This window comes from Pongo abelii, chromosome 12, assembly GCF_028885655.2.
Source record: "Pongo abelii isolate AG06213 chromosome 12, NHGRI_mPonAbe1-v2.0_pri, whole genome shotgun sequence".
Lineage (NCBI taxonomy): Eukaryota > Metazoa > Chordata > Mammalia > Primates > Hominidae > Pongo > Pongo abelii.
The window spans coordinates 30,689,546-30,712,182 of record NC_071997.2 but is presented as its reverse complement, the minus strand read 5'-3'; the positions used below and the strand labels follow the sequence as shown (position 1 = coordinate 30,712,182).

The window sequence follows — 22,637 nt, the reverse complement described above, 5'->3', positions numbered from 1 at the left end:
TAACCTCAGCATCACACCTGAAAAAGATGAGTAGTAATTCCTTGATATCATCAACTACACAGTAAGTGTTTAAATTTCTATTTATCCCAAACATCAATTTTATTTTGTGGTTTTTCTAAACTGAGATCTGAATAAGGTTCACAAATTTGATAGGTTGATAAGTCTTTTAGTCTCTTTTAACATATAAATACACCTTCCATCTTTTTCTTTTCTCGTGATTTTGTTGTTGCTGTTGTTGAAGAAATTGCGTGGTTATCTTGAGGAATTTCCTGCCATCTGGATTTACCAGCTTATATCCTCAAGGTATATGGTTTAACATCCTCATATATATATATATATATATATATATATATATATATATATATATATATATATATATATGTAGTTTTGTTGCCCAGGCAGGAGTGCAGTGGCTTGATGTCGGCTCACTGCAACCTCCGCCTCCTGGGTTCAAGCAATTCTCCTGCTTCAGCTTCCCAAGTAACTGGGATTACAGGCATCCGCCACCTCGCCTGGCTAATTTTTTGTATTTTTAGTAGAGACGGGGTTTCACCATGTTGGCCTGGCTTGTCTTGAACTCCTGACCTCAGGTGATCCACTCGCCTCGGCTTCCCAAAGTGCAGGGATTACAGGCCTGAGTCACCACGCCAGCACATCCTCTATTATATTAATATATTCTGTAAATTGGTAGTTGGATCTAAAAAAGCAGTTCTCAGCTCTTGGTCTTGGGACCACTTTACTCTCTTAAAAATTATTGAGGACTGCTGTGTCTTTTGGAAACAGGTAACTTGTTTGATCTTAAGGGCTCATAGCTGGAGGAGAACTTGCCTCAGGATGAATGGTGCCTTGAGTCTTACCCATATCTGATTCAGATGCACCTCTTTCAAAATAAATGGGAAAATGACAGAACTATTTTACCTCACAGGCTGTACAAAAACAGGGACAGGCTGGTTTGGCCTCTGGACCCCACTTTGCAGACTTTCAATCTAGATTATTATTAATGCCTTGGGTGTTTGAAAGATGGAAATATTCTCATTGTTATTGAAGATATTGCAGGTCCTAGCTGCTGTGCTTCTAAAAAGAGAAGCCCTCCTTAACTATTTAGTAATCTGATGATACAATCTGACAGATTACACATCACTCTTATGTTGTTAGCATGTAATCTTGTCTAGTCTCCTACTCAATAATATGTGTATTGCCTTAGCATATATCACTTTAGTATAACACTGGTTATAGAATCTGTGCTCCAAAAGTACATTGTCTGTGGTATCTAGATAGTCCTTCACTTTTGGATGCTTTAGGTTTACAGAGTACTAAATTAGAGTTGAGGTGTCACTTTGTGACCTGGACTAGTGATTGTTTTCCCTTGCTCTCGGGCTGCCGTCTCCTTTTTTTTTTTTTTTTTTTTTTTAGGAGACAGAGTCTTACTCTGTCCTCAAGGCTGGAGTGTGTGCAGTGGATCGATCATAGCTCACTGTAAACCTTGAACTCCTGGGCTCAAGGGATCCTCCTGCCTCAGCCTCCCAAAATGCTGGGATTACAGGTGTGAGCCACAGTGCCTGGGCCGCCCTCCTACTCTTTAAGAGGATGGCTGGGGGAGGATTTGTCAACTGGCAACCCCCAGGCAGATGGCAGCAGGAGCTGGAGCTAGGAGCAGTGAGAAATCTGACTTAGAAGAGGTCCTTACTGGGGAGAGGATCTCAGGGTGACTTCCTTCAGTCCCTGGGGAAGACTTGCCTGCACGGCCTAGAGCCAGGTATGCGGATCTTCTTCATGGCAGGCCACATGTAGGATGCGCAAACACCTGTGCAGCCCCCTGGCTAACTGGGTGAGGCAGCTCATGGCCGGAGGTGAGCACCCTGGGGCCAAGGGCAAGAGCATCTCAGCACACCTGTTACTCTGGCCTGGGACAGGAAGGATGAGACACACTCATGGCTACCCCTTAGTTTATGTCTTCTTGTAAAACTGTTTCTCAGAACTGCTATACCCCCAACACTGTTTAAGCTTCTGAAGTATTGAAATATGATGTAAATAAATGCCTACACAAGCAAGTTTTGCCTTAGTAAGCATCATACTTCGATGCAAAGCTTACCAAGCAATGGGGCTTTTGTCACCCTAGGGTCTACGACTTCCCATAATCGGCATTAGCCCAGATGTGACTCACCTGTGTGAGGTTCACGTTCCAAGTGGAGCATCACATTTTAGGTTTCGCCTTCAGAATCTTGGTAACATTGAACAAAGGGACTTAACAAGTCAAAGCTATGTGGCTGGCATTGAAAAAGAGCCCCGAATAAACAAGCCAAGCAAGGGGTTCCTAGGGCCACTGGAGCATAGCGAGGCATCTGGTAGAAGTGTCTGCAGCTACCCAAATGCCTGGGTAGAGTTTTGAAGGACAACCCGGCAAGGTACCAGCAAGGGGCCCCTCCTGCCTGACGCCGGGCCTGAAGAGGTTGCCAGCAAAGGCAGAGTTCGTCATCAGGTGCTTCAGAGCTTCACAGCATCTCCCACAGGAGTGGGGAGATTCAAGAAAGTGTCCATGTCTTATGATGATAATGACAGGTTAAGGCCACCTGCTCCTCTCAGCTTCAGAAGGCAGCTCATATGCAGAACAATGAAAACTGCCTTCCAGCCTGTGCATGGAAAACTTGCAACAGCATTTTTTTTTTTTTTTTTTTTTTTGAGATGGAGTCTCACTCTGTCATCAGTCTGGAGTGCAGTGGCTCTATCTCAGCTCACTGCAACCTCCAACTCCCTGGTTCAAGTGATTCTCCTGCCTCAGCCTCCCGAGTAGCTGGGATTACAGGCACATGAAACATGCCCAGCTAATTTTTGTATTTTTTTTAGTAGGGACGGGATTTCACCAGGTTGGTCAGGCTGGTCTTGAACTCATGACCTCAGGTGATCCACCTGCCTCAGCCTCCCATGCCTGGGATTACAGGCATGAGCCATGGCACCCGGCCTGCAACAACATTTTTAACCATCCCACGTGGTGCCTTCTGGGTGCTTCTATTCCTCTGCTAGTCTGTGCAGCTGGGGAGGGCATGAGTCATCCCTGTTTCATCCCAAGGGGGAAGACAAAGCCAGAACTGGGCTTTACTGGACCATAAAGCAAGTCCTGACAGGGAGGAAGTTGGGAGGCCACTGACTTCTGAGGAAGGAAAGGGGGTGCCTTCGCAGCCGTCTCCTACAGCCTACTGGGCATCCCTGGGAGAGGGCGCATTTCAGCTGCAAGCCTGCCTCTGCCTTCATCAGGTTAGCCCCGGTTACTGCAGACTCTGCACCAGCATGGACTGGTGAGCACCATCTCCACCAAGGATACAGCCCGGGAGCAAGAAGCCTCCAACAACTGGGGCAAGAACAACTCAGGCTTAGGGAAGGAGGAATGCAAGTCTGAGACTATTGCGAGGACAGGCTACTTTCAGAGCTCCCTTTGGTGAAAAACAATTGTATCTATAATGTGTACGTGTTTAATAAGCAGATACATAAATGGAAAAATAGATGATACATAGATAATAGATGATTGATGATAGATAGATGGATGAATAGATAGATAAATGATGGATGGATGGATGGATAAATAGATGATAGATGGATAGATAGATAGATAGATAGATAGATAGATAGATAGATAGATAGAAGCTTTCACACATTCAACTCTTCTCTATTCAAAAGAGCGAATATTACAGTTACCCCTATTTGGTCTCCCCAATCCACTCTTCATCACCTTGAATTCATCCTCAATCCAGCAGCTGCGGTACTCTCTTAAAATCCAAATCAGATCCTGAGGAAAAGCAACAGAATCCTTAGTATGGCCTGGGAGGCCCTTCATGGCCAGGGGCCTGCCTCCCTCTCAGAATAAATAGCGGTGTCTGCCTCTTTACTGATTGACTTAATATTTGATTTATACCTAGTTGTATCAAATTAAAAGCATCAACCTGATAGCTTGTTGTAGTCAAAGCTGATGTATGTTCTTTGGCATACCTCAAATGTTAATAAAATGCTTTTCCATTAGCAATCCCTGCATGTAAGTTGACAAGTCATGTCACTCAAAAATGATATTTAGATCCATTAACAGGCCTGTGTCTTAAAGATCAAGTTAGATCCAAGTCGAAATAGGTGAAGGACATTGAGTATCCTTGGCTCCAGGAGTCTCAGGAAATTTAATGAAGAAAATGCTCAGCAGATGTAATTTCCTTAACCACAGCCATGAGAAGCCAATATCTTGAGAATGATGAAAGGAATGAACATCTCTTCATATTTTACAGCTTTCTAGGGACTTTAAAGAGTTTTTAAATGAATCTGTCAAGTCCAGCCTGGGCTAGTTCATCCCACCTAGTTAGGGATTTTTTCCAGATATTTTCATTGCCCTGATCCACAGTTCCCTGAACTTTCCCTAAAATGTCACAATAAAGTTCCTAGATTTAATGGGATGCAGTTGTCCTGACTCCCACCCCAGGGCATAATAATTGGGTGTTATTGGCCTGCCCTTCTTTTTGGAGGAGATAACTTGGAAAGTGAATCTGACTGGATGATAAGTAGAATGTGACTTTGGAAAAGTACTAGGTTGGTGATTTCTCCTTTTTCTTTTTTCTTTTTCTTTTTCTTTTTCTTTTCTTTTTTTTTTTTTTTTTTTTTTTTTGAGATGAAGTCTTACTCTGTTGCCCAGGCTAGAGTGCAGTGGTGCAATCTCGGCTCGCTGCAACCTCTGCTGCCCAGGTTCAAACGATTCTCCTGCCTCAGCCTCCTGAATAGCTGGGATTACAGACACCCACCACCATGCCCAGCTAATTTTTGTATTTTTAGTAGAGATGGGGTTTCACCATCTTGGCCAGGCTGGTCTTGAACTCCTGACCTCGTGATACCCCGCCTCGGCCTCCCAAAGTGCTGCACCCAGCTAGATTGGCGATTTCTGTGGAACAAAGTTGCTGGGCTAGAATGAAATACCCTGCCAGTTCAGGGTGTCACTTTTCCCACTGGTATGATGAAGAGGGGAGGGGAGGATATCTGAGGGCCCTCTGGCTCCATGGTTGACTGGAGGTAGGATACTCCAAGAATGGTGAAGAAGGAATAGGTGAGCACAGCCATCACAGCTGATATGGATTTGGTATATAGATTTCTACGTAGATTGTTATAAAGTGCGAACTCCTGCAAATTTAGAGTAGAAGAGTGACTTTCAACTCCTTGAAGGGCAAGGATGAGAGGGACGTATTATTGGCCTGGACAGATTTGCCCCTCCCCTAGGACCTCTTAGGGAAAGGAGCACCCGAGTGATGCTAGCACTGCTTTAGGATAATGAGGACATTTAAGCCGGTCTTATATGCATTTCCTGGGTTTCCAGTAAAGGCTACTAAGATTCAGGCCCAGGATGGCTTAGGTCAGTTGTAAAATGAAGTCAAGATTAGAGTCTGACAGAAAGACAAATCCTGCATGATCTCACTTATATGTGGAATCTAAATAAGTCGACTCATAGAAGCAGACAACAGAATGGTGGTTCCCAGGGACCAGGCGAGAGGGGTGAATGGGGAAATGTTGATTACAGGGTGCTGACTTTCAGTTAGAAGACAAACACGTTCTGGAGATCTAATGGACAGCATGGGTTGGATGTGTGAATTCATTTGATTGTGGCCATGCTCAACGCAATATGTATGAACATCAAATCATCACATTGCATACGTTGAATATATTCAATCTTTATTTGACAATTAAATATTTTTAAAATGCTAAGAGATTAGGCTAAAAAGCCATGAAAGGAAGGTGGCTTTTCCACTTGTCAGACATCATACCCACACAAGCCGGAGCCTACCAGCATGTCTTGCCTAATAAATGTTAGTTTATTTAAAGTCTGTTTTATCCAATTATTCTGTTTACTCCTGGGTGCTGTAATGCTTTCATTTAATTAATGAGATGAATTAGGGGTGGGAATCTATTTCCCAGCTCAGGTTAAAATGGCAAATGGAGAATAACAGTCTAGTTTAAAAGAGTCACTGGCAATCAGCAACGCCCTCTCCTCTTCATTTCCCTCTCCCTCAATGGCATAAGCATGGACACATGCCCCTTGACCAGATGAATTTATGCTCAGCCAAGAAATCTACTTTATGAAAATTCAATCAATATTGATTGACAAAGAAAGGCCACCCAAAAATGTCTCTTTCCCTGCAATATCTTCCCTTACAGAGCATGCTGCAGCCTTGAACAGCATGAGTTTTAGGTTTGCACCTTCTTGGTGAATCAGGGCAGCAAGCCCTTGGGACAGGGGAGGACTCGTCTGTGGGGTGATATTCTCCCTGATCATATTGGATCAATTTTCATTTTGAAGATCAGGATGTAAATGAAACCCAAAGAGGTTTTATCAGATGCTTTTCCTGAAATGAAAACATTTCTTTTTTTTTTAAGAGTAGAATACATTTTTGTTATACAACAGTTTGTGTGGTTTAAAAAAATTTCTTTTCACAGAGTGTATTTTCATATTAGAGATTCCCACAGTGGGAAAAAAATAACAATTTATCACTTAGAGTTTTATATTTGTGGACAGATTGTTTTAGTACAAGTAAAACATCTTTGGGAATTAAGTCTCAGTTTAGAATTTATAATATTTTGATACATCTCCAAGGGGGGGCCTAATCTTTAAATGGAACTTCTCTATATTCAGAAGCTCTCCAAGCTTTTCTTCCTAGGATTTAGAAATTCATGATGTGAGAGGAAATCAGCATTTCCTAATTTTACAGTTTCCCTAGTCTAGCTGGTGTCTTCTGACGAGAGAGAGAAGTTTTCTAAAATTAAACACTGTCTAATTTTCTGCAAAGTTTTTCTTCATGAATTAACAGTATTTCCCTCTGTCCATTATTCCCAGGGCAAATAAAGGAGAAATTTGATCATGTGATAGTAACAAAGCTGGATTCTCTTTAAGAGATTATTAAATTAAAAGGCAAAAGCTCATATCAGCTGGGCGCGGTGGCTCACGTCTGTAATCCTAGCACCTTGGGAGGCCGAGGTGGGGGGATCACGAGGTCAGGAGATCGAGACCTTCCTGGCTAACACGGTGAAACCCCATCTCTACTAAAAAAAAACACACAAAAAATTAGCCGGGCGTGGTGGTGGGCTCCTGTAGTCCCAGCTACTCGGGAGGCTGAGGCAGGAGAATGGCGTGAACCTGGGAGGCAGAGCTTGCAGTGAGACCAGATCGTGCCACTGCACTCCAACCTGGGCAACAGAGCGAGACTCCATCTCAAAAAAAAAAAAAAAAAGCTCGTATCATGTTGAGTTATACTGTGAGTCTTGTGAGAAGCTGGGAGGCAACCCTACCAGAATAGCAGAATACAGACCTCGGTCTCACAATTTTTGAGTAAGATTCTTCTCAAACCTTTTTCCTCAAAGATTAAATTCTGGGCCAGGTGAGGTGGCTCATGCCTGTAATCCCAGCAATTTGGGAGGCCGAGGCTGGCAAATTACCTGGGGTCAGCAGTTCAAGACCCACCTGGCCAACATGGTGAAACCCTGTCTCTACTAAAAATACAATAAAATTAGCCACGCTTGGTGGTGTGGGCCGGTAGTCCTAGCTACTTGGGAGGCTGAGGCAGGAGAATCGCTTGAACCCGGGAGGTGGAGGTTGCAGTGGGCCGAGATCAGGCCACTGCACTCCAGCTTGGGTGACAGAATGATACTCTGTCTTTAAAAAAAAAAAAAAAATTAAATTCTGAAAATAACCACGTGATTAAGAGAATATGTCTGTTAACGGACTTCTCTATTATTCCCTCCCTATTGTAAGTTGAATGGCACAAGAAAGCAAGAGGCAAAGAGGCAGACACCAGTTTCCCTTTCCTTCAATAACATAAGCATGGACAGATGTCCCCTGACTACATAAATGTATGCATGGGTTTAAAGTATTCCATCAAAAAGGTCAGAGCTTCCACAGCATGACAACAGCTTTGCAGATGCCCATGTCGTGACAGTTGAAACAGCACAGCCCAGCAAAGCTGAAAGTGCCGACAGGCCTGCCTTGACAGCTTTCTGAGATGCACCCTCTTAAATACAGTCAGTAACGACTTGTCCAAGGCCCCAGTGAATGTGGAGTGGAAGGGCTGCAGCCGCAGCATAGGCCCTCTCAGAGCAAGGGTTCAAATAAGCAGCTGGGAGCGGGCCCAGGAGCAAAACACTGTCAGCCCTTTCACTAGTTCAGGGGAGAGACACAGCCTTGGAGCCAGAATGGTGGCTCGGTGTCAGGTGAATGTGCTGCACCCCACCCTGTCCTGGGGTAGGGTGGTCCCGAGGAAATGCCTAGACGTGAGCAGGTCTGACCACTGGGGTTCGGAGAAGCAGAGCTCGGCCTCCTGGGTGCCACAGAGGGCACTCAGCCACCTCACTCCTGAGGGCTCCTGAAAATATTTCTATTGATAGTTTTGGACACATGCTAGTTTCCTAGGTAGACTGGTTTGATTATCAAGAAAGGAGGATCCAGGAGTACTTTTTCCTCTTCCTCCAAAGGCTCTTAATGAAAGATGGCCATGGGTCACACCCCTTCTTATTCCCCCAGGATGAAGGCGTCCCTGCCTCACCATGACCAGTGGCTCTTGGCAGAGCCTGGTGTGGTTTTGCAAACTGAATAGATTCCAGTTTGCAAAGGAATCTAGTTTCTGAGGGGAGGTGCCAGACCATGGAATGGATTGAAGCCCAGTGGGCCTCAATGAGACCTAGAAAGGAAGCCTCTCAGAAATGAGGATCCCTTGGAACAACTTGCTTGTAGGGGCGCATATTGAAGATGCAAATTAGCACTGAGGAATCACACACCAGAGAAAGACTGCTGACACCAGAGCAACTGGGATGGTGTGCGGGGACGTAGGTGTAATCCCTGCCCTATCTCATAGGCAGTCCATTATACTGCAGACACATCAACAGGAAGAGGAGCTGCTTCTGTGAGGGGAGGGTGTCAGCAGGCGGGTCAGTTTGCCTTTATGTTGTGGGTTCAAGATAAACTCTTCGTGCAAACAACTAAATGAGGGTGCACCAAGTTTAATTGTTTCTTCTGTGTGAAAAGTAAAAAGAGATTCTGGAAATGAGAATGGCCTGTGGCCACTCCTCCCCCAGCCTCCATCTCTTTAACTGTACTTGTAGGGAGAAAATGTCGAATGATAGATGAAAACGTCAAACCGATCTAACTGCAAAGGCAGGCCCTGGGATTTGTTCCCCTAGAACTGGATTTAGCACTCTATTCATTCAGTCATTTTTAGATGAGCTGGATCAAGTGAACACACAGTGAACACCTGCTTGCAGCGGCTGGCTTGCTAAGAGCCAAGATGCATCTCTGTCTGGAGTCTATGTCCACCTGAGACGGAATGTGCATTTCAAAGCCCAGGGCCCAGACCTAATCGGATATAGAAGCTGAATCCAATTTCTCTTCACTGAATCTTGTTCATTCCTTTTGAAAGGAACATATAAGTTTAAATAAATTGCCCTCTGTTCATGTTACCTCTTCTTTGCTGCACCTTCCTGTATTCCTAGAGCTGACATTAACCTGAGTCATTTTTGTTGTTGTTGTTTGAGACAGTCTTGCTCTGTCACCCAGGATGGAGTGCAATGGTGCGATCTCAGCTCACTGCAACCTCCACCTCCCAGATTCAAGCAATTCTCCTGCCTCAGCCTCCCGTTGGACAGGACTACAGGCAGGTGCTGCCATGCCTGGCTAATTTTTGTATTTTTAGTTGAGATGGGGTTTCACCACGTTGGCCAAGCTTGTCTAGAACTACTGGGCCTCAAGTGATCCACCCACCTCGGCCTCCCAAAGTGCGTCACCACACCTGGTGGATAGCTCTTTTAAAAATGACTCAGGGCAGGGCATTGAGTCGATGGGGTGAAACTCCATCTCTACAAAAAATAAAAAAATTAGCCAGGTGTAGTGGCACACGCCTATAGTCCTAGCTACTCAGGAGCTGAGGTGGGAGGCTCCATTGAGCCCAGGCGGTCGAGGCTGTAGTGAGCAGCAATCGTGCCACTGCACTCCAGCCTGGGTGACAGAGCGTAGACTCTGTTCTCAAAAAATAAAAATAAAAAATAAAAATAAATAAAAGAGCTGTCTGGGAAGAGTCAGAGAACTTTGCAAAGAGAAAGCTTGATGAGCCAGTGTTCAAGTAGTCTCTTTTACCTTCCTCTGGTGTCACTTCTCTCTCTCTAATTTTATTTCAACCCTGTTGAGCTTTGTCTCCGTGGTTCCTGTCCATTTCATGAATTCACTAATGATTGTAGTTCCTGTGCCATTACACTATCCTTTTCCTCCATCTTCTGACCACCTGTCCCCACCCAGCTTATCAGTGTTTTATTTATCTGTTAGACATGACTCCATCTAAAGCAGAAATGACACAAATAAGTGATGAGGATGTGACGCCCATAAATATACATCCACCAAAAAGCTTTCAGGGCTGTTAAGATGGACATAAGGGTTTCATTGCAAGACTTTTAGCCCCTGGCAATCATTAAGCTTCTTTCTGTCTCTATGGATTTTCCTATTCTGGACATTATATATGGGTTTCTATGAATGACTTCTTCCACTTTAGCATAATGTTTTCAAGGTTCATCGTGTTGTAGCATGTGTCTATAATTCATTCCTTTTTATGGCTGAGTAATATTCCATTGCATGAATATACCACATTTTATTTATCCATTTTTATTTACCCATTCGTCATGAGTTGATGAACATTTGTTTCCATGTTTTGGCTCTCATAAGTGATGCTGCTATGAGCATTCATGGACGAGTTTTTTTGCAGATATATGATTTCATTTCACTTTGGTATATACCTAGGAGTGGAATTGCTTGGTCTTACGGTAACTGGGTTTAACTCTTTGGAGAAATGCCCAACTGTTTTCCTAAATGTATGAGGGTTCTGATTGCCCTTTGTCCTCACCAACACTTGTTATTGTCTGTCTTTTTTATCATACCTGTCCTTGTGGGTGTGAAGCAATATCTTGATGTGGTTTTTGATTTGCATTTCCCTCATGACTAATGATGCTGAGCATCCTTTTGTGTGCTTATTGGCCATTTGTATGTCTCCTCTGGGGAACTGTCTATTTAAACCCCCTTTACCCATTTTTAAATTTGGTTATCTTTTTATTGTTGAGTTGTAAGAGTTCTTTATGTATTCTAGATATGAACCTTTTTAGATATATGACTTGCAAATATTGTGCTTATGTGTCTTTGCCTAATTTTCTCTTCTTTTGTCTTGGAAGAAGCAGGAAAACTGCAGAGGATTCAATATTGACATTCCAGTTGCACATGTTCTCTGTCAATGTCCTTTTGTGCTTATAGGCTGGGCTTTCCCCATCAGACAAGCAAATAATTAAAGTAACATTCCTGAGATGACAAAGAAGTGTACCTAAGTTATCTAGTGTGTAGAAATGGTAAGAAAGTGTCTAAACATGAGAAAAGATTTCAATTAATTGAAAGGAACTTGGGAGGGAAAGCTGTTACTCCAAACGTATAAAGACAAGGTAGGGAGATACTAATAATAAATTCAATTCAATTAAGCATACTGAGTACAAGACAATGCATTAAATATTGTGATGAAAATAAGACTTTTTTCCTTCAAATGAGATTTACTGAGCACTTACTATAAGCCAGGCAGCATAGACATGAACCCTTAAAGGCACAGGCTCTTCTTACCTCCTTGCTTACTTGTCACCATCATTTGAATGAAGACAACAAGATGTAACACGTGACCACATATACAAAGTCCCCTAACAGTTAACACCAAGGCTGTCCGCAATAGGGGAGCTCAGTAGGGTTCCACAGCGTGGCTGCAATTTCCCCCACCTTGACATCCTCACTCCCCATCGGTATGTCCGTCCATCCGTCTACCCATCATCTCCAGCTCAGCCTGCCCAACCTGACCTGGCCTTCAAAAATAAGACACTAACCTCCTCCTTGGTGTTCCCTCCCTTCTTTACCTCTTTCTTCTCATCTTAAGACTATATCTCAGTTTTCTAGTCCTACGGACTAGAGTTCCCTCACCGATTTATTCCCCAGGATTTCATTTTCTTCCTCTCTTGTGACTCAGCCTCCTGGGACTTCCCAGTCCAAGGCTCCTCCCTCTGAAAAGCCCATACCCTTCCCTGGTCTTCTAGGACAGCCTTGCTGATCTTGGTTTGTGCAGCCACTTCCATCCTGCTTGTTTGTCCTTGAGGTCTCTGCAGCATGGGCAGAGTTAAGGCCAGCTGGGGCTGCTGGCCAGTGTGACCCTCGAAGCAGCAAAGCTTCCCCTGTAAAATGAGATGAGACTCCAGTGTGCTTAAAAATATTGATGGCCTGGAAGGGCCCTGGCCATCCACTCCTGCCTTTCATCGTTCAGACTAGGAGGTTGAGGGGCTGAGAATAGCAAGACAGAAAAATGGACAGTGCAGTAGTTAGTCTTCATGACCATACCCTGCTCTCTGCTGCGTGGTCTCTACAGACAGTTCCAATCCTGGCTCAGCCTCCCTTTCCCTTTGGCCTCTGCTCTCCCTGTAGCCACCTTCTTCCCTTTAAATGAATCACGCATTCAAATGGCAGGCAGGTCCGTTTTTAAATGCATTGTTTGTGGTGCATCTCTAACGAGATGAATAGCAGGCTTTTGAAAAGGACAATTGAACATGCACTGCAGGGAGGGCGTCACTCCATAGCATATGTCACATATTAGACTAGGGGGCACCTCCTGGATCCTCTGTGATGCAGAAAAAGAAAAAAGGCAGAGCACCCCCTGAGGCTTCATTTGGTCTATGGAGGCCTCTACGGGGAGGGGGCAGGGGTCATGGGTCTATTCTTGACATCTGCCATCCAGGCTGAGGCACAGGGACCCAGGGCTGAGTAGCAAGAGATCTGCCTGCCCAGGACAGGTCCTGGCAGTGTCTGCGGAAATGACAGAGGGAACTCAGAAGGAATCTGAGAATTGGTTTCAGAGTGGCCTCCAGTCAGAGGTCAGCACTGCAGCAAGACCCTCAGCAGGTGGGGAGCTGCCATGGTGCCCTGTTTCAGTCACAGAGGATCACCTGATCCTGGAGATGAGCCAAGAGGGCCCTGGGGTGACACTGAAGCCTGCTTTCTCAGCCTGGCTGCTAGCTCAGGGCCTGGGAGCAGGTCTGAGGCCAGTCTGACCCTGTTGGGCTTGATTCTGGAACCATTTGGTGGGCTGTAGTATGACTAAACCCTGCTCAGGAGCAGCCTGAGCCCAGGAGAGCCCCCTGATTCTGTTGAAAATGCCAATTCTGGGCTCCAGCAGTCTCTGAAAATAAGGGCCTTGGGATCTGCACTTTCAAGGAACAGCCAGAGTACTCCTGATCCACAGTTAAATAGGAGAATCAAGACATTAGAGAAAAGGGCTTCTAATTTGAAGATCATCGATTTGAGTCCTAAGCCCTCCCATTAATATCTGCCTGGCTTTGAGAAACTTAATTTGTGTGATTCTCAATCTCCTTCACCCTAAAATGGGAATAATAGTACCCTAAGTCCACTGTGGGAATGAAATGTTTCAATTTGTGTAAAGTTTTGAGCACACTGTCAGCACCAATAAATGATAGCTATGGTCAGTAACAGGTGTTTCTTCTGCACAGGACTGGGACAGCACAGACCGGAAAAAAAGATGGAAATCAATAATGCCCTATTTACACTGTACCCCTCCTATGTATAAAGGGAGAAACAGTATATGATATACATGAAGAGTTATAGAAATAACTCGTGTGATTCTTACAAGAGTCCCGAGAGAGATGTACACTTGTTAGCACCTTTTTAAAGATGAGGAAACTGAGGCACAGAGGGTGTGAAGGACTTGCTTAAGGATCTACAGGCCAAATACTCATAGGGCTGGGATTTACTCCCAGGCAACCTGGCTCCCGAGCCGGACTGTTACCCACTGTGTTCCCTGCCTCTGTGGAATCAGCTGCATCTCAGAGGCAGTGAGAACCCCCACCCACGTTTCAGAAAGCTCTGATTCAGAAGCTGCAGAACCAGCAAAAACACAGAAGTATTTTTTAAGTTGATTTGAATTGTTCAAATATCATGTCCATCATAGGCTTGCACTGCAATAGAGGCAAGACATGAAACTTGCTCTAAATACATGCGTGCAGGTCCATGCGGGCCACCTATTCCAATAAAGCATTCGCCTGGACAAATACTCACTGAGCATCTGCTGGGTAACGAGCCATGCTAAACACCGTCATAGATAAACGTGAAAAAAAGACAGCACCTGCCTTTGAGGGGAGGGAGAAGGTATAAGACGCACATGGAAATACGCACCATTCAAGCTGCTTGTGTTAAATCCCCTACAAGTTATCGGCCTGTAGAAGATTGGTGGGAGAGAGAAGCTCTTATGAGCTGGTGGTGTCTTCTCAGTCTACACCTCTTCCTGCTCTATCCAGTCTACCCTCAAACCTCCTCTCATATGTGCCAGTGACTCCCAAATGTATAGTCCCAGCTGAGACCCCTCATCTGAGCTCTAGACCCAAGTTCATCTGCTTCCTGGGCACCTCGAACCCAGCCTCCTCTCCCCGCCAGAGGCCTCCTCTACCTGGACTCCCTATCTGCGTGGCAGACTCAGCTGCCAGCTGTGGCTCCTTCCCCCTCTCACACCCCCGACCCAGTCCGCAAAGCTCACTTGCTGTACCTCCCAGGCCTCTCCTGGCTCGCTGCTTCTCTCCACCTCCTGGCCCAAGCCCTTAGCATCACTCACTGTATTCTAAATTCTCCCAACTAGGTCGCCCTGGATCAACCCATTCTCCATTCTAAAGTCAGAGGGATATTTTCAAAACACCCGTCTCATCATTCTACTGTCCAGCTTAAAATTCTTCAATCTTTCCCATTGCTCTTAGGAGAAAGTTCTAAAATCTTAATATATCCTGCAAGGCCTAAATGGCCCACCCCGGCACAGTTCCAGCCTCGGACATCACTCTCTTGCCTTGTCTTTATCCTGGTCCCAGTGGTCTTTTGGCTCTTAGTCTGTGCAAATAACAGTAACAAAATACCACAGACTGGGTGGCTTAGAAACAACGAAACTTATTTCCCACAGTTCTGGAGGGTGGAAGGCCAAGGCTGAGGCAGATTTAGTGTCTGGTGAGCACCTGCTCTCTGGTTCAGAGGTGGCATCTTCTCACTGTGCCCTCACTTGGGGCAAGGGGCCAGAAAACTCTCTGGGGCCTCTTTTATTATAAGACACTAATCCCATTCAGGAGGCTGGGAAGCACTTTTGTCTAGCGTGCTTTCCCTGCCCACCCCCTTATCTGATTCCTACTCATTTTCTAGGGTTCAGCCTTCATTGACCCTCAGAACTTCATTGACTTTCAGGATTCCATGTTGTAATAGCAGGTGATGAAATCACTAATTGCGTGGCAAGCTGCCTGGTGTCTGTGTCTCCTGCTGGAGGGCAGCTCCCCAGAGGCCAGGACCACATCTTTCTTGCTGTCTGCAGCCCTCAACAAGTGCAGAGCCTTGAGCACAGTGTGGGGCTATTTATTGGTTGCATATGAGGAATATTCATGGGGGCATTAAGGAAGAGCGTTTTCATTTCCCATTGCTGCTGTAAGAAATTGCCACAGACTTCGTGCTTTAGAACAGCACAGATGTATTCTTTTTTTTTTTTTTGAGATGGAGTCTCGCACTGTTGCCCGGGCTGGAGTGCAATGGCGCGATCTCGGCTCACTGCAAGCTCCACCTCCTGGGTTCAAGCAATTCTCCTGCCTCAGTCTCCCGAGTAGCTGGGACTACAGGTGTGCACCACCATGCCTGGCTAATTTTTTGTATTTTTAATAGAGACGGGGTTTCACTGTGTTGGCCAGGCCAGTCTCGAACTCCTGACCTCGTGATCCACTCACCTCAGCCTCCCAAAGTGCTGGGATTATAGGCCTGAGCCACCGTGCCCGGCCACAGATGTATTCTTTTACTGTTCTGAGGGCAGAAGTCTGAAATGAGTCTCACAAAGCTAAAACCAAGGTGTGGGCTGAGCTGCTTCCTTCTGGAGGCTCCAGAGGAGAAGCTGTTTCCTTGCCTTTTCAGCTCCTAGAGGCCGCATGCATTCCTTGGCGCGTGGCCCCTTGCTTACCTCCCTTCTCAGGGCTTGCTTCTGTCATCCCACCTCCTACTGCTCACTTGAAACTTCTGCCTCCCTCTAGGAGGATCTTCTGTTTATATTGGGCCCACTGGATAATCCAGGATAATCTTTCCCTCTCAGGATCCCTAACTTAATCACATGTGCAGAGTCCCTGTTGCCATATAAAGTCACATTCACACATTCTGGGGATTAGGACTTCTTTGGCATCTGGGGATTAGGACATCTTTGGGGGAGCTGTTATTCCATCTACCTCAGGATGGAAGTAACAGTTTAAATGGATGTGCAAGTGGAGATAGAAACATGGTGGTTTATTCTAATGTATGCTACAGCCCTCTTTGGTATGTTGGAAGTGTCGTGATTGCACTTATTTATAATATAAATGTTTTAAATATAGAAATTAAAATGGCTCAAACACATGTGAGATTCAATTGATGAAGATAAATTTTAATATAATCTCAGCATATCAAAGTTTTACATAAATGTGAAAACTCAAAGGAAAGGGGTCATCATACATTGAACCGTCTTGCTAGATAGTGCCTTGCCTCTCAGAGTGGACTGTTTGAACACGCCTGTTGCTCTCCTGTCCAGGAAGTGGGTCCACATCCCCCCTTTTCTGGTGCCGTCTGTTGTGAGTGGCTGGCCAGTGTCTATTGAATCACAACATTTGACACTGGATAAGAGAAAATTCTAACCCAAGATGAGTAAGGAAATGTAATGGACCACTCTTCCAGTTAAACACATACATTCATCCCTTGGTATCCATGGGCAATTGGTTCCAGGAACCCTTCTCCAGCCCCCCACCAAGAGACGCCAAAATCCGTGCATGCTCAAGTCCCTGATATAAAATGGGATATTATGCATATAACCTACGCATATCCTCCTGCGTACTTTAAGTCATCTCTAGATTACTTATAATACCTAGTACAATTTAAGTGCTCTGTAAATAGTTGTTATACTATATTGGTTTTGTATTTGTATTATTATTATTATTATTATTATTGGGACAGAGTCTCACTCTGTCGCCCAGGCTGGAATGCAGTGGCGCGATCTCGGCTCACTGCAACCTCCACCTCCTGGGTTCAAGCGATTCTCCCGCCTCATCCTCCCAAATTGCTGGGATTTCAGGTGCATGCCTCCACACCTGGCTAATTTTTGTATTTTTAGTAGAGATGGGGTTTTGTGATTTGACCAGGCTGGTCTTGAACTCCTGACCTCAGGTGACCCATCCGCCTCGGCCCCCCTAAAGTGCTGGGATTACAGGCATGAGCCACTGCGCCCAGCCTATTTGTATTATTTTTTATTTTGGACTGTAGCTTTTTTTTTCCTAAATATTTTCAGTCTGTTGTTGGTTGGATCCACAGATGCAAAAATCCATGGATGTGGAAGGCCAACTGTATGTCCAAGGCTTCTGAACAATACACATTTCATTAAGAGAAATCAGGGAAGTCATGGATGGGAACACTGAATTGAGGAGTAAAAGAGACATCAACAGCCTGAAAATGGTCAAGCGTCGTTCAGAGTCTCAAAAATCAGAGGTTGGGAGGATCTGTGGGTGAACACAAATAACTTACATAGTGATTCTAGAACAGGCTGTTGAAGGGATGGTTTCTGTGCCCTAAGAATAGGAAGAAGTGGCCACCTACAGGCAATGTTGGTTGGGAAGGATGTCATGTCAAAAGACCATCCTTTTCTTCTATAGTTTTCCTATGATGATGCATTAGGAAACTATTGTGGATTTCCCTGAGGCATTCGAAGAAACTTACATGGTCATATTCTCACAGTCAAGATAAACTGGGGAATAATAACTTGGGCAGATTTATGTTTGTTTTTTCTCTTTTACCAAATTTCACAATGGATGTGAAACTGTGGATGAATGAACAATTAGGTGAATGACCAAAAGGGTCTACTGGTAGGGCGGGGTTTTATCTGAACTCTGTGTAGGAGGTTTCTGCTTCTTTGACCTTTCACAATGCCCTGAAAAGTAGGGGGAAGGGTTCTGGAAGCCAGAGGAAGGATTCTGGGGTTGAACCAACTGGAAGCTTGATACAGTGAGAGACACTGAAAAATACATATTTGGGAGACATAGAAATTTGTCAAGAGAAGCCAATGTCATAACCAGGAAAATGGTGCCAAGAAAGATGAACAAAACTGGGAAAAAAATTAACTAGGACAGTATGAGGCATTATACTGGTATGCTGTAAAATAAAATAAAAACTAAAAGCAAGATATTAATAAAATAGACAAGCTTTTTCTGTGCCATAAGAATAGGAAGAAGTGACCACTTACAGACAATATTGGTTGGGAAGGATGTCATACCAAAGACCATTCCTTTCTTTGATAGGTTTCCTATGATGATGAATCATGGAACTATTGTGGATAGCATCCCTAGGAGGATGGAGTAGAGGGTGGTGGAGGTGAGACGCCTCCCCAACCTTGCTCACCTCCTGCTGGAGTTTCGAAGGCAGTTCTGGATCCCATAGTTTAACAGGGACATTGACAAGCTGGGATGCCTGAAAGCAGCCAGCCTGGAAAGGAGCAGTCTCAGGAACGACACAGTGCTTTCTGCAGATGCTGGAAAGGCTAGCACCAAACAGGAAAATCCTATTTGTTCTAGGGTTACTCTAGGGAACAGGAATAAAACTGGCAGTGGAAGCTGCAGGCCTCACCATTTTCCTTTCTGCTGCCATCTTCTTGTTCTTGCCTTCAGCACTGTGTGGAGGGCGCATCCTACACTCCAGCTTCTCCAGCCAGGTTCTCACCACCCACACTCCAGATTTGCTAGCAAATGCACCACATCCAGAATTTCCATTCCATGCCTCCTACCCTTCTTGCTTGTGCAACCCTCCTGCAACATGCTTGGACCACATGGAGCTGCCAACCCTTTGTCCCCATCACGATCCTCCCACCCGTCAGCATGTCCTGGCTCCCCTTTCTCTTTGCCCAGGTTAGACTCCATGGTCTATCTTTACGATTGCCCTGAGACCACCTACACCTCCTCTGACCCTCTTGCCTCCTGCCTGGCCATACCCAGCCCCTTTAAGCTCTGCTTCCACCTCCTCTGTTCCTGCACCCAGGTGGCTCAGGTCTGCCCAGGGAAACCACGTGGCTGAACTGAGGCTGCCCCTTTCAATTCATGAACAGAATCCTCCCATGCGTTCTCAGCACGCCTAGAAAATCCCATTTCATTTCCCCAGTAAGAGCCCTTTTTCAAAGAACAAACCTAAACGTTCCCCTTCATTCTCTCTCCGTTGCAGATGACGTCCACACTTATTTGACACAGTACGAAATCACACGAGGCAACTCACTCCTCTCCCTCCACTAAGTCGAAAAATTTACCTGCATTTCCACCAGTGGATCTCAAACAGGGAGCTGAGAGACTCCTCCCCAGGGACATTTGGCAATGTCTGGAGACCTTTTTGGTTGTTACAACTTGGGTTGGGGTGGGGGGTGCTGCTGGCATCTAGCAGGTAGAGCCCAGGAATGCTGCTAAATATTATGCAAAGGACAGCCCCCCACCTCAAAAAATCATCCAGCCCAAAATGTCAGCTGTGCCAAGGTTAAGAAAGCCTGATCTACACCTACCTTCCTTCTGTTACTATCTGGCTGGATACATCAGGGAGAGACAAAGCCTTGCGACGTGTCTCAATGGGTTCTATTGGCATTTGGGGTAGGACAGTTCCTTGTGTAAGATCGTCCCATGCATTGCAGGACATTTAGAATTCCTGACCCCTGCCCACCAAGGAGATGGAGCCCCTCAACCCGGTTTCTGTGACAACCAAGATGCTCCCCAGATTTCCAGTTGCCTTTTATGGAGAGGAAACTTCTCCCAGTTGAGAACCATTGTACAATGATGGTGATTTTATCATTTGCAGGATTGGGTAGTCCAATCCACTTCCTTTTTTCTTGTGTGTGTGTCTGTGTGTGTGTGTGTGTGTGTGTGTGTGTGTGAGACAGGGTCTCACTCTGTCACCGAGGCTGGAGTGCAGTGGCATGATCATGGCTCACTGCAGCCTCAATCTCCTGGGCTCAAGTAATCCTCCTGCCTCAGCCTCCTGAGTAGCTAGGACTACAGGTGTGCACCACAACTCCTGGCCAATTTTCTCTATATTATAAAAAAATCAAAGGTTAAACAAATACTTTAATGTCATTTGTTCAGTATGTTTATATATAGGTATAATTTCTGAAATCCTCAAAAAACATAATACATCCTTTCCTCCAATATTTTTCTTTACCACTGAACACAAACATATAAAAATAAAACAGACTTTTAAATATACTATCAAAATATAAAGTGTTTGGGAAAGTTACATGTATTTTTAGAAAAACGCATCCCTTGTGAAGCTCTTACAAAATTGTAGTCCATAAAAATATGAGTGTAAAAGAAATTGTTGTAGCAAGAGAATAATTACTTATCTCCGAGAAGGTTAACTATCCTGAAGGCAAGCTTCACGTTTAATTGGAGATCATTTGAGTACAGGAGCACTGCCTTATTGTGTCCTTTATGACTCCCCAGATCCATGTAATCCACTCCGCTGCATACAAAGTGCTGTGACTGATCATTCTGATTCAGAAGCATTCTGGAATCCCCAGTACAATGGCATCCATGCCTTGGGCATGAAACCCACCCCCTAAGAACAGATATTTGATCCCTTGACTCCCTAGATTGAATCTTCACATACCATTATAGGCCCTGTTATAGGAAAAATAAAAATAAAAAGGTCAAAAAGAAGCTCCTGGCTGGGTATGCAAGCATTTCACCCAGCAGAGGCCACCTGTTGAGTGCTGGGTGGGGACCAGGCCAGCCTCGATGAGTGAGCGCAGTCAGGGTCCGGAGGGCAGACGTCACAGTCCAGGACGGCTCCTGCCACTCTCCACCAGGGTCCTCAGGCAGGAAGGACATCCCTCTGGGCTCCCCAGATGGCCACTTTGAGAGCCTGGATCAGGCTTATCTGGTCCTACCCTTGAGACCTGGATCCTCTTGGTTTACAAGCTGCCCACCCTCACAAGGCATGGGTAGCCGACTCTAAAGTTAGGTGAAAAGGGGAGAAATACCCAAAAGAATGTCCACTGGCCTGAAGGAGAGATGCGATCAGCACAGCCCATGTCCTTCAGCTCCCAGGGTCACCCACACCAGTGAAACACAAATAAAATAAGTAAGCTCGCTCAAGTTGCAGGAGGTAGAGAGCCCAAAGGGACACCCCAGGGTGCTTCTTTATTGCCTTTATGAAAAATAGCTCATTGATCGCTATTAACACATCTAACATTAGGTGGGCACGTCTCCACCACATCAAAGAACAGAGACAAACAGAGCTCCAGAAACTGGAAGCCCTGTAATTAGTGAGCAATCTTTCAGTTGAAAGAAATAGAAAAGTAAGCTCATATGGACTTAAAGAATTGAGAAATTTAACAGTTCACTTTACTGAAAAATTCAGAGGAAGGCTTTTCTCAGGGGCTAAACAATGTCAACCAAATGAGATTTTTTTCCCTCTCCCTCTCTCCTGTGGTGTCTGTTTCATTTTAAGGGTGGCTCCTTTGTAATCCAGTGTGGCTGCCCCCCAGGTACGGATGCTCCCGTTTATGTCCAACAAAAGTGAGCATCTCTCCAGGTAGACTCCAAAGAAGAGTTAGGTGGGTTTCCACTCTGGAAGTCCTCAGCAAGTAGCTCCTTGAGCTTTTGTGACCAAACTTGCTGTTGTGTCAGTCCCTGAATCCATCACTATAGCCAGGGACTGGAATATGCTGGTTGGCTTAGGCAATCCAGGTTCTCGGGACCTGGGGATGGACTAGGGTTCCTGAAACTGCATGTGAGAGGGAAGTGGATGTCTCAATAATAGATGAGATCTGTTACCTAGAGGAGGGGCAACACCTCCTACAGCCCCTGTTTACCAAAGTAGCCTCTCACCAATTGACAGCCTGCATTAGGGTCCCCAGGGTGCTCAGGGCCCTCTTGCCTAGCTGTTGTTGCATTTGCTGGCCATTTCAGGGGCGCAGCTGCCAGTAACCACAGGTGTGTTGCCCTCCTGTGACTAAGGGTGGGGCTGCCATCCAACTTCCTTTAGATGGTATATTAGTTTCGTATTGCTGCTGTAAAAAAATACCACACCTTACTGACTTAAAATAACCCAGATTTATCATGTTATTGTCCTGGAGGTCAATAACATGATAAAAGTCCAAAAGAGGTCTCACCAGATTAACACCAAGGCATTGGCAGAACTATGTTCCTTTTTGGAAGCCCTGGGGCAGAGTCTGTTTCCTGGCTTTTCTCAGCTTCGAGAGGCTGCCTGCAACCCAAGGCTCAGGCCCCTTCTGTATTCAAAGCCAGCCATGGCCAGGCAGGTCTTTCTCAGTCAAATCACTTCAACGCTTTCCACTTAATGATCCTTGTGATTGCCTTGGGCTCAGCCAAATCATCCAGGATGATCTTCCGATCCAAAATCAGCTGATTAGCAACTGACTTCCTCTTTGCCATATAAGGGAACATATTCACATGTTCCAGAGATTAGGATGTGGACATCTTTGGGGGGCCATTAGCCTGTCTACCACGTGTAGAAGGAAGTGATACCAAGTTTAGCTGGGTTT

General features: G+C 45.3%; 1 pseudogene; it reads right to left on the bottom strand.

Moving 5' to 3' along the window:
- Nucleotides 1–7,897: 7,897 nt before the first annotated feature.
- On the bottom strand, nucleotides 7,898–22,539 carry LOC100437231 (succinate dehydrogenase [ubiquinone] cytochrome b small subunit, mitochondrial-like; annotated as a pseudogene).
- Between the last annotated feature and the right edge of the window lie 98 nt (nucleotides 22,540–22,637).